This window comes from Ixodes scapularis, unplaced genomic scaffold (genome assembly GCF_016920785.2).
Source record: "Ixodes scapularis isolate PalLabHiFi unplaced genomic scaffold, ASM1692078v2 PGA_scaffold13__105_contigs__length_92229423, whole genome shotgun sequence".
In the NCBI taxonomy this organism is placed as follows: domain Eukaryota; kingdom Metazoa; phylum Arthropoda; class Arachnida; order Ixodida; family Ixodidae; genus Ixodes; species Ixodes scapularis.
Window position 1 is genome coordinate 6,036,528 of NW_024609839.1, and position 12,140 is coordinate 6,048,667.

General features: G+C 45.8%; 1 pseudogene; it reads left to right on the forward strand.

The window, feature by feature from the left end:
• Positions 1 to 2,082: 2,082 nt before the first annotated feature.
• On the forward strand, positions 2,083 to 3,501 carry LOC120841058 (annotated as a pseudogene).
• Positions 3,502 to 12,140: the final 8,639 nt, after the last annotated feature.

Below are 12,140 nucleotides of genomic sequence, written 5' to 3' on the forward strand. Positions count from 1 at the left end.
ACTTGAAGCACAAGGGGCATGGCCCCTACTGAGGAAAGAGGGGAGGGTACCAAGTCTAGCTGAACCTGTTCTGCAGCACCCTGCATAAGCTAGGTGCTAGGCAAGACTGGGGCTTATCTACTGAGACTGTCTAGTACAGTCAAAGAAAGCATTATAAAATTCTTTGCTGGGCAAGCTGCTTCGTGGCTGCAATGAAAAAAAAAAGAGTCCATTAAGACAGGGACAAGGAAGGAAGGGAAGACTTTTTCCTGAATAAACTAGTTGGTAGTGAGCACTTGTTTCTTCCTTTCTCGTCCCCGTCTTATTGTGCTCCCTTTTTAGTTGTAACGAAAACAAGCCACGATGAAATTTAGAGAGGGCTTAAAGCTTGCTTTAACATCTGTGTGCGTGCGAGGGAATGCTTCATGTACAAGGCCTACTACAAGGTAGTAATCATAACAATTTTCCATCTGAGTAACAAAATAATGCATCTCTGCACTACAAAGTATCCTATAACTGTTCGTGTGCTGTACCGATATAGGCATCTTTTGCATGCAGAAATGGTGGGACACGAAAAATAATAGTAATTTGTTTATCATCTTTGCTTAGATTTTTTGCTTAGGGCACGGCATCGCATTGGAAACAACGATGTCAATCCTTTCTTCCGTCGTTCAGGTGTTGCTGACAGCTGCATACGCAACAACGTCGCCCGGTCATCTTCACGGACACTTCTTCGACTGCGATGGCCTTTGGATCGTCCCAGCGAGTGACTCGACAGCTATCCCGGTGGCACCAACGATCAAGTCACCACGCTTGGCCTACAACGTGTATGGTGTCTGGCAACCTGGGACGTCACCGAACAGCTATCTGGATGCATGGCTGCTTAAGCTAGTCAGTCAGCGAGGCCAGTTGGGGCACGGCATAGCATTGGAAACAACGATGTCAATCCTTTTCTCCGTCGTTCAGGTGTTGCTGACAGCTGCATACGCAACAGCGTCGCCCGGTCATCTTCACGGACACTTCTTCGACTGCGATGACCTTTCGATCGTCCCAGCGAGTGACTCGACAGCTATCCCGGTGGCACCAACGATCAAGTCACCACGCTTGGCCTACAACGTGTATGGTGTCTGGCAACCTGGGACGTCACCGAACAGCTATCTGGATGCATGGCTGCTTAAGCTAGTCAGTCAGCGAGGCCAGTTGGGGCACGGCATAGCATTGGAAACAACGATGTCAATCCTTTTCTCCGTCGTTCAGGTGTTGCTGACAGCTGCATACGCAACAGCGTCGCCCGGTCATCTTCACGGACACTTCTTCGACTGCGATGACCTTTCGATCGTCCCAGCGAGTGACTCGACAGCTATCCCGGTGGCACCAACGATCAAGTCACCACGCTTGGCCTACAACGTGTATGGTGTCTGGCAACCTGGGACGTCACCGAACAGCTATCTGGATGCATGGCTGCTTAAGCTAGTCAGTCAGCGAGGCCAGTTGGGGCACGGCATCGCATTGGAAACAACGATGTCAATCCTTTTCTCCGTCGTTCAGGTGTTGCTGACAGCTGCATACGCAACAGCGTCGCCCGGTCATCTTCACGGACACTTCTTCGACTGCGATGGCCTTTGGATCGTCCCAGCGAGTGACTCGACAGCTATCCCGGTGGCACCAACGATCAAGTCACCACGCTTGGCCTACAACGTGTATGGTGTCTGGCAACCTGGGACGTCACCGAACAGCTATCTGGATGCATGGCCACTTAAGCTAGTCAGTCAGCGAGGCCAGTTGGGGCACGGCATCGCATTGGAAACAACGATGTCAATCCTTTTCTCCGTCGTTCAGGTGTTGCTGACAGCTGCATACGCAACAGCGTCGCCCGGTCATCTTCACGGACACTTCTTCGACTGCGATGACCTTTGGATCGTCCCAGCGAGTGACTCGACAGCTATCCCGGTGGCACCAACGATCAAGTCACCACGCTTGGCCTACAACGTGTATGGTGTCTGGCAACCTGGGACGTCACCGAACAGCTATCTGGATGCATGGCTGCTTAAGCTAGTCAGTCAGCGAGGCCAGTTGGGGCACGGCATAGCATTGGAAACAACGATGTCAATCCTTTTCTCCGTCGTTCAGGTGTTGCTGACAGCTGCATACGTAACAGCGTCGCCCGGTCATCTTCACGGACACTTCTTCGACTGCGATGGCCTTTGGATCGTCCCAGCGAGTGACTCGACAGCTATCCCGGTGGCACCAACGATCAAGTCACCACGCTTGGCCTACAACGTGTATGGTGTCTGGCAACCTGGGACGTCACCGAACAGCTATCTGGATGCATGGCTACTTAAGCTAGTCAGTCAGCGAGGCCAGTTGGGGCACGGCATCGCATTGGAAACAACGATGTCAATCCTTTTCTCCGTCGCTCAAGTTGGTTACGTTCCCAATTCTCACTGCCACCGAAGTAACGACCCCTGTTTGATTGCGGTGTCGTGCCCCTACGACGTTTCTGAGTGTCGACGCCGACTGTTTATGATCCTGGCACAGAGTGCGCATGCCGTTTACCTAGCATTACTAACCCTGCAATTGTCTGGAGATATCGAAACCAATCCCGGACCAGACAGTGTTGATTCCCAAGTAGCTAATATTTTGAGCATTGTAACTAGAATTGAGATTGGCCAAAGCCACATGCTTACCGAAATTAAGAAGCTCCAGGACGCCCAGTCATCAACAGATGTGGCAATAAAGAACCTTAAAGAAAAGGTAGCGGCAATAGAGGCCGATCTAAGCTCTATGAGGGCGGCTTCGGATGGGAGCGGAAGCAGTTCGGAATTTTCCAACAAAATTGCATTGGAGTTATCGCAAGGTGCGACGATGCCGAAAACAGGCTTCGGAGATCGAACTTATTGTTCTTTGGAATCTCTGACTTGCAAAATGAAACTTGGATTCAATCGGAGGCAACTATTTTGAGCTTCTGTGAGCAACGGCTGGGAATTAAGCTGGACCGGAACGACCTTGAGCGGTCACATAGGCTTGGAAAGTTTTTACCCAACAAAAATCGGCCCATCATTGTCAAGTTCTTGCGTTACAAAGATAGACAGAACATCCTCTCTTCGGGCTTTAAACTAAAAGATTCTGAGTACGCCATTCGGGAAGACTTATCGACGCTGTCCGCACCGCTCGTAACAAACTGTACTTGTTTGCTCGGTCTCAAAATGAAACATTCAAAATCCGCTATGATAAGCTGCATATGAATAATAAGTGCTATAAATATGACGTTACCTCCGACTCTGTTATAGAAGTCTCTAGATAACTGAAGATTCCTAACGTCACACCCCTTCGCCCAGCTGCGCACGCGAGGCAGTCAAAAAGTTTGAACTACAGTGTTACATTTACTAATATACGCAGTGTTATGACTAAACGTGATGATCTAAGTGCATTCATTTGTGACAATAACTCTAGCATTGTCATTCTAACGGAATCCTGGCTGAAACCCGAAATAAACGACAGCGAAATGTTTCCTGATGAACTGCAGTTTGAGGTTTATCGATGCGATAGGATTTCGAAACGAGGAGGGGGAGTGCTCATCCTGATAAAAAAATGTGTCTCCTCATTTTGTGTTCGAGCCTGTCCTGACCTAGACTGTGCTCGTCTGCATTACATCGGCATTTAGGCAAACCACAATCGGCGCATGTTATCGGGCGCCAAGTCGGGATAGTGATTATTGTGACAATCTGCACTCTGTTTTGCTTAACATTCAGGGCCTTTACCCGAAAGCGCAATTCCTAATCTTTGGCGACTTCAACTTTCCAGACATTGACTGGTTTAATTATACCACAAGCGGGTCGAATGATGCTAAAGAATTTCTCGATAACTGCTTGAACTTCAACCTCATCCAAGTTGTTAATCAGCCCACTCGTCGTGATAGCATTCTTGATCTTGTCCTTACTAGCTCTCCGGAACTTATAGAAAACGTTGACTCTGTTCCATGTTTAAGTGACCACAATATCTTGCTCATTGAGTTATCCATTCCCGTCCTCACGAGGAACCCCACAATCAAAACAATCCGCGACTTCAACAAAGCTGATTACGTGGCAATATAAATCAGCACTTATCTTCCTTTTATCAAACATACGCCGAAAACTTTTTTTCAAGGTCGGTTGAAGAAAACTGGTTACTTTTTAAAAATAAAATAAACAGTCTCACTGAGCAGTTCGTCCCCACTGTCACTGTGCGGAGCGACAGGTATAACCCCTGGTATAACAAAACACTGCGTTCATTGAACAATAAAAAGAAACGTTTGTATAAAAGAGCGAAACGGCTGAACGTTAACTCTGTTTGGAATGAATACTTTGCGTGCCTCAAAACTTATACAAAAAGTATTAGATCGTCAAAACAGAAATTCTTCTTTTTAGATTTAACAAGAATTTTGCGCTCTAATCCTCAGAAGTTTTGCAAAATATTTTCGCCTAGAGGCACTCATTCGATTCATCTTCAGGACGAAAATGGAGTCGCTGTACCTGAGCTTCATTGCGCTACTGTATTAAATAATTATTTCTCTTCTGCTCTTTTGTGTTCACTTGTGAAAATACCACTGATATTCCATGTTTACCCTTGTCCGACTTTGTACCTATGGCTTCCATTGACATTTCAGCCGATGGAATACTTCACCTCATAGAAAGATTAGAACTAGCGTCATCTTGTGGTCCCGATCATATAAACCCGAAAATTCTTAGCAATACCAAAGTTACATCTAGTGATTGTCTTAAATTGATCTTTTCTCAGTCACTGAAGCAAGGTTGCTTACCCTTGGGCTGGAAGCTGGGCAAGGTCGTTCTAGTCTTTAAAAGCGGCGATCATAAGCTGCCCTCGAACTACCGTCCTATTTCATTAACCTGCATGGCGTCCAAACTTCTTGAGCATGTAATATTTTCTCAAGTTATATCCCACCTAGAAGAAAATAACTTTTTTTGCAATCGCCAGCATGGTTTTCGGAGGGGCTTCTCGTGCGAAACGCAACTTGTAGAGTTAACTCATGAACTTTTCACTAATACTGACTCACTAAGCCAAACAGATGCCTTGTTCCTTGGTTTCTCGAAGGCATTCGACAGGGTTCCTCATCATCGCCGAATCGATAAACTTTCTTGTCTTGGCATTGACCCTCTTGTTGTCTCCTGGATACGTGACTTTCTTTTTTCTCGTACCCAGTTCACTGTTGCTAAAAAACCAAAAATCAAACTGCAGTCGCATCACTTCTGGGGTTCCTCAGGGATCCGTGCTTGGACCTTTACTGTTTCTAATATTTATTAACGATTTACCTAACTTAATCACGTCTAGCATCCGTCTCTCCGCGGATGACTGTGTTCTGTATCGCAAAATTAATTCTCACAATAACCATCTTCAGCTTCAAAGTGATTTAAGTTTAATTTATGATTGGTGCTCCAAATGGCTTATGTTATTGAATATGTCAAGATGCAAGCTGGTTCGGTTTACTCGAAAAAAAAAAAAAAAACAAGCAACTTTTCATATTTTATTGGCTCCGACCTAGTTGACTCTACATCTTATTATAAATACCTCGGTGTAACGCTGACAAGTGATCTAATCTGGAATAACCACATCGAAACTATTGTGGCAGAAGCTTCCCAAACTCTGGGGTACATCAAACGAAATTTGAAAGAAGCGCCCTCTCACTTACGGAAATTGGCCTACGAAACATATGTTCGACCGAAATTGGAAAACGCATCAGCCATTTGGAGCCCACACCAAGCCTATCTCATCAGCCATCTTGAGTCCATCCAAAATCGTGCTGTTAGATTTATCCTAAACGACTATTTCCCGACGACTAGTGTTTCATCTCTCAAACGTCAGCTCGATATCCAAACTCTCAACTTACGACGTAAAATAACACACTTAAGTTTGTTTCATAAGGTTTACCATTTTCACCCAATACTACGTTCCTCACTGCTTCTTCCTCCTAGCAGATCATCATCACGGCTAAACCACTCACGCCATGTGTCGCTGATCACTGGTCGCACTAATTATTTTAACCAATCTTTCTTCCCACAGACCATCATAGACTGAAACGACCTGCCACCTGATATAGTGGCCAATGATGACCCCACCTTGTTTCGTGATGCTATAATTTCACGTTTTTACTAAGAATCAATCATTGTATTTTTTCACATCTTATGCAAGTGCAGCATTGTTAGCTGCAACACCTGGTGCTTTGTTTTTGTATTTTTTCATGTATGACCCCCCCCCCCCCCCTTGAAGAAGGGCCCTTAAGGGTACAATAAATGAATGAATGAATGAAATTAAATGTTTCTGAAGTTTGGCAGGAAAGAACCGCCTTCCAACATGAGCCCGAATCTGGTCTTTGGTTTGTTTTGAAGTCATGGCCAAGTACTCCTAATAAAATATTGAAATAACCAGTTGAGAAGACAGCGGATGATACTTACCTCACTTGGTCTCCAGCTTTAAAAAAAAATATGTTTACTGACTGGCATAGCGAAGACACCCTTTCAAACAGATTTATCTTAAACAGCCATAGTTGCCTGTGATTTATCTTTAGCATGAGTAGTTACATCGACCCCGCAAACGGCACGGCTTTCCTCCGCTCTTGTCCCTTCCCCTATCTTGTTTTCTTCTGCGAAGATCGGCATTGATAAGAATAGCGTAGGCCCTGACGACAGCAAACAGAGCTTGTTAGTAGTTGTCCGCACCAATTTAATCATAACAGTCTAACGCCCTTTTTTAAGAATGCAAACAAAAAGATGCTCTCCCCCTGAAAAAAAAAGGAGTATTATAAAGTGGATTAGAGTATGACCATAGCACCTCTATACTCACAAAGCCTGCCAGTTCGACGACGGAGTCATAGAGTGCTTGGTCACAGATTTGGAGCGTGAGGATTTGGTAGCACAGAGCATTAAAGAGCCATTCCTCGGGGAACCTGGACGTCAGCACACAGCTTTTGCAGTGGCGAGGGCCCAAAACATACTTTTTTCGTGTTTCGTGTCCGCTGCGCCGAGACTCTTCTCCGTTGTATGCCACTCCACCTTTTTCATTTCGGCGACCGCTTCTCGTGGCAATCTGCCAGGTTTTGTCAGTATAAAGGAGGCTATGGTACGACATATACTTGTGCCCTGTAGCGGGGCGCCATCCTGCTGTGTAATCTTTGGGCAGCGCCTTTGTCCACAGAACTCTGAGAATGTAGAGGTTATCTTCCTACCTTTGACATTATCTGCAACTCACAAATTTCAGTGCTGCATTGGATTGTTTACAGCAAGGCATGCAAGTGAGTCATGTTTGGTTTGGGGCACAGCCACGCAGGCGGCAAGGCGTTGACACCAAGAGGTCTTGTTCACTTGCCCTCGCTGGCTCTTGTGGTACCCTTGTCTCCGTCGACTGAAAGGAAAGTCCCTCCAGTGTCGTGCATACTTGAGCCTCCACTGAAGCAAAAATGATTCCATACTTGCCATTAAAGACCAAAGTTCACTTCTTCACTCTTATTTTCTACCCACATAATGCAATGGTTTGTTAACAGGAACACCACCGTTAACTAGAAAACTCATTCGTAAACAACAAGCATGGGCACTAAAGACACCCTCCTACATGGGTGGGTATTAGTGGACCCGATTTGGCTAATATTTGCGAGGCCTAGCTTGACAACATAATAAATGACATTGTTTCTGGTCACATTATTTTTTTTTAGATGCCTTGGCATTAGTTCTGACCTTGGACTGGTTTTGAGCGCACCAATATAATGTTTGCAACTTCGCCATGGGAACCACGAAGTTCTTTCAAAACTAAATTGCAAGCTTTAAAATAAAATAACAAAAACAGTTGTACAGATGCACGAATATAATTACCATTGTCTATGCCCGTACCTGCTGGCACCTGTTTCCGGAAAAATCAACAAATACCAAAGTAATGCACATATTATACATCGTGAAGAGGCCTGCCGACAACCTGATGAAATGCCAAGAACGCATGAACTGTTAAGTTTTCCGTTCACTGCATAGTTCTCTAAAGGCCCGTTCACACTCTTGCGACTCGAAATTCGGTTTCTTTCCGCCCGAAAACCGGCGATCAAGAACAGGCCGGTTCGAGTCTCGCTCACTCTCTTTTCCGTGGTCACGGGCCGTTTTCTAAAGTATCGAAGCGACCAAAAACTCAATATTAAAAATAGAAAAAAAATATGAAACCCATTTTTTTTTTGTGACTTATAAAAAGCTGCAGATACGTTGATTGAAAAAAAAAAAAAAAAGTTCCACAGACAACCGGAAGCATTCTGTGCGTGCGTCGTTTCGCGTATCGTGGGACTCGCGGGGACGTCGATGGCAGCGGACGACGGGCGTGGGACCTCTATTTCAGAACTGTCGTTCGCGGTACCGGAGAATTCGGTCTGCCTTTAAAAGAGAAATTTGGGACTGATCAAAAGAATTGGTATTCATCCCGTACGACACGCCCGACCACCAAGCCGATTTGCACGAAGACGTCGCCGAGCCGTCGCTCCCTTCTCGTGGCTGAAGACATCGCTCGCGCAAACGTCAAGCACGACGTGTCTACTTCGAGTTGAATATACACGCGTACGATTTCTTTACTAGGTGCGAATGTCGCCAATGCGGGGTGCTTTCTGATTTCGACTCGGGAGTGCTTTTGCTGGAGGAAAATCGGCAACAAACTTTCAGTTTACCAGTTGGATTGTTACTGGAAAGAGATCATCCACGATAGTGATGCCCCAGTAGCTCAGTGGGAAAGACGTCCGCTTCACACGCGGTAGGACCGGGTTGATCCCCAGTGAAGCCTTTTTACATTTTCCGATGTTAACATTTCTTCTTTTTTTTTTTTTACAATTATCACTGAAGAAACAAACAAAAAATAACAAACAAATGTTGTGGACGACACGTCGCTGGGTTTCTTTGTGGCCGGAGCCAACAGGTTTTGTACGGAGGTTCGTGCTCGGTACCATCTGCTGTCTCGTCGGGAGTTCCTCAAGGCTCGGTGCTAAGCCCGACCCTATTTTTGCTCTACCATGCCTTGAAGTGACAACTGCCTTCTAGTTCAGTACGCAGACGACACATCCATTGTGGCACCAGTCTCGTCGCCCGCTGACTAACTGCCTTCAACTATATTTGATGGAAATTGAAAAATGGACACAAGCGCAGCATTTCCAGATCAGCGCGACCAAAAGTGGCGTAATTCGATTTATCAACAGCAGAAAGAGCGACAGTCCTTGTTGCACCGTGGCCGGCTCTCCACTTGCAGTGTCCGATTCCATGTGCATTTTGGGCGTCACACTTACGAAAAACCTGGACTTTTCGGCCCACGTTGCGGGTGTTGTCTCGAAAGCCAGGAGAACACTAGGTTTTATAACCAGGGTCACAAAACCGTGTGGACCGGAAGCTCTGCGGTCGCCTATATACGGCCCTCGTTCTCCCAACGCTGGAGTACTGCTCAGCAATCTGGTCACCCGCTCAGCAGCATCTTCAAGAACGGCTCGAGAGTGTCCAGCGTCAGGCGACCCGAACCATCTGGAGCCGGTCATCCGGTGCAGCGGACGTCTCCTACAACGCACGCCTTGGGGCACTCGAGTGGCGACCCCTCGGACAGAGGAGGCGGACATCACGTGTACGTGCGGTCTGTCGGCTGCTCAACGGGTCGCTTGCTGGGTCCCACCTCGCGTCAGTGGTGCGTGTCAGCCAAAGGAGAGGTCAGCCCGAGCCGCTCCGCGGCCGAACCACTCGCCATAGCGAATCTTTCATCCCCGCCGCCATCAGAGACTTTCTAACTATCCCACTAAACGCTCGCAACCCTCTACCGGCATCAAATGATGAGTCCCGAGAACTGTGCAGGCTCTTCTCCCATCAAGTGGCGTCGGGCACCTCTTGAGCTGCGGCACCATAACCACTGTTGTTGCTTTGCTGTTTTTGTTTTTGTTTTGACTATTTATACTTACCCAAATTGTTTTTCCCCTTTTCCCTTCCCCTCATCGACGGTGTATGCGGCGACCGGCTAGCAGGCGCACAAGCGTAAGGGTTGTTACCTTTCTGCCTAGCCTCGCACGTCGTCGCATATACATCATACTTCTTGTGCAAATAAATTACAATTACAATTACAATTCTAGCCCCCCCTTACAAAAATGAATTGAGTTTCGATTGGAAGTGTAAAGGACTCACTGAATAGACCGCATTCAGTCTCAATTGAAACTCAATCGACTTTTTCTAATGAGTCCCTATCGAACCGTACCAGGATATTGGCCACCGAGTCTTAATTGAATTTTTAGCAATTGCATTTCAATTGAATTTTGGCAATAGTGCTTCAATAGAACTTTTGCTATTGAGTTTCAATACAAATATTGCAATTGAGTTTCAATTGAAGTTTTGCAACGTGTTTCAATAGAATCTATTACAACTGCGTTTAAAAATATTTGCTACTGGTTGAGATTTTTTTTGTATAATTCCTTAAAGCATGCAATATGAAGGAAACAAAGCACGTGGAGGAAACGAACACAAACATCATAACTAAGCACTCACAACCCACTAATCATTCTCCCCTTGACTACCCCACCGCCTTGTGTACCCTACAAAAGAAAGGTATTCATTTGGCCGGTGACTACCTCAGCATTTATTAAGGTTCCCAGTTTGCTATTTCCTCCTTGGAAGTCTCATAAATGATAAAGAGTGTTTCCAGGTCATTGGACTCTATCCCTTAATAGAATAATAGAAAAACATTGGTACAAGCAATAATCGAGCGGTGCAGTAATCCACAAATGACCAAACTCAATTGCATTCCTAATGAGTAAATTCAATAGGATTGATATTGAGTTTCTTATGACCAACTCAATTGCATTCCTAAAGAGTAAATTCTATAGAATCGATATTGAGTTTCTTATGACCAAACTCAATTGCCTTCCTAATGAGTAAATTCAATTGAATCGATATTGAGTTCTTAATGACCAAACTCAATTGCATTCCTAATGAGTAAGTTCAATAGAATCGATATTGACTTTCTTATGATAAAACTATTGCATCCCTAATGAGTAAATTCATTAGAAATGATAATGAGTTTCTAATGATCAAACTCAATTGCATTCCTAGTGAGTAAAGTCAATAGAATCGATATTGAGTTTCTTATGATCAGTCTCAATTGCATTCCTAATGAGTAAATTCAATAGAATCAAAATTGAGTTTCTAATGATCACACTCATTAGACATTGAGTTTATACTGAGTTTCAATATACTAGGAACACAATAGAAAGTCAATTGAAACTCATTGATCATTTTTGTAAGGGCCGCTTCATCCTTCGAGACTACGTCCACATCAACGGCGGAAAGGAAGTGAGAATCTCTCGTGGACACCCAGCGCTTACGCCAGACGCGGTACCGACTCTGCTGCCAAGTGTACCCCAGGACCTGAGTGATAACCAGGGTGTAAGATAGACAGGTGGGGAAACGGCCCATAGAAGCCTACCGTGTACTCGTCTGCTTGTGGGTACCGCTGATTTGCGACAGATGGTGCTGCGGCGAGAAGAAAAAAAATCGGAATCGGATTTGCTGGAATTTCATGGGAGGGTGCGCAAAATAAACCGAGAGCACGGCAGTCCGCCATTGAAAATCCACGAGAAACCATCTCCGTCAGTTTAGCCGGTCGCCACCGGTCGCCCACCCGGAGTGAGAGTTCGCGGTGCTCCACATAGATGGCGCCACAGAAAAAGTGAAAACCGAGGGGGACACAATCCGGTCGCTCATTTGGCTCTCGTTTCCCCACCTGTCTATCTTACACCCTGGCGATGACCTTCCCGCAGGACGAGAGGAAAGGAAGTGGAAGGCAAGTTTACCAGAGCCCATCGTTGCAAAGCGTTCGGGGCTTGCTGGGGAAACTGACCCGTTGTCACCAGTGGTGAACAGCGAAGCCCCTGCTGTGATCCCACAAGGCATTGATCGCGACACACTAGGTTCTCTGAATATGCCAACTCCTTACTGGGCTGTTCACAAGTTTGTCAACTTCGACGGTGTGGCTTATTTGGAGACTGCTCTTGAGCCGAAGTCCAACAAGATCAGCATTGAAAGGGCAGTGTTCATTTGTTTCGACAACTTACCTGATGTGGTATGCCAAATATACCTTCAGGGCCATGTATGCGCTGCACATTGTAACCATGTATTACAATG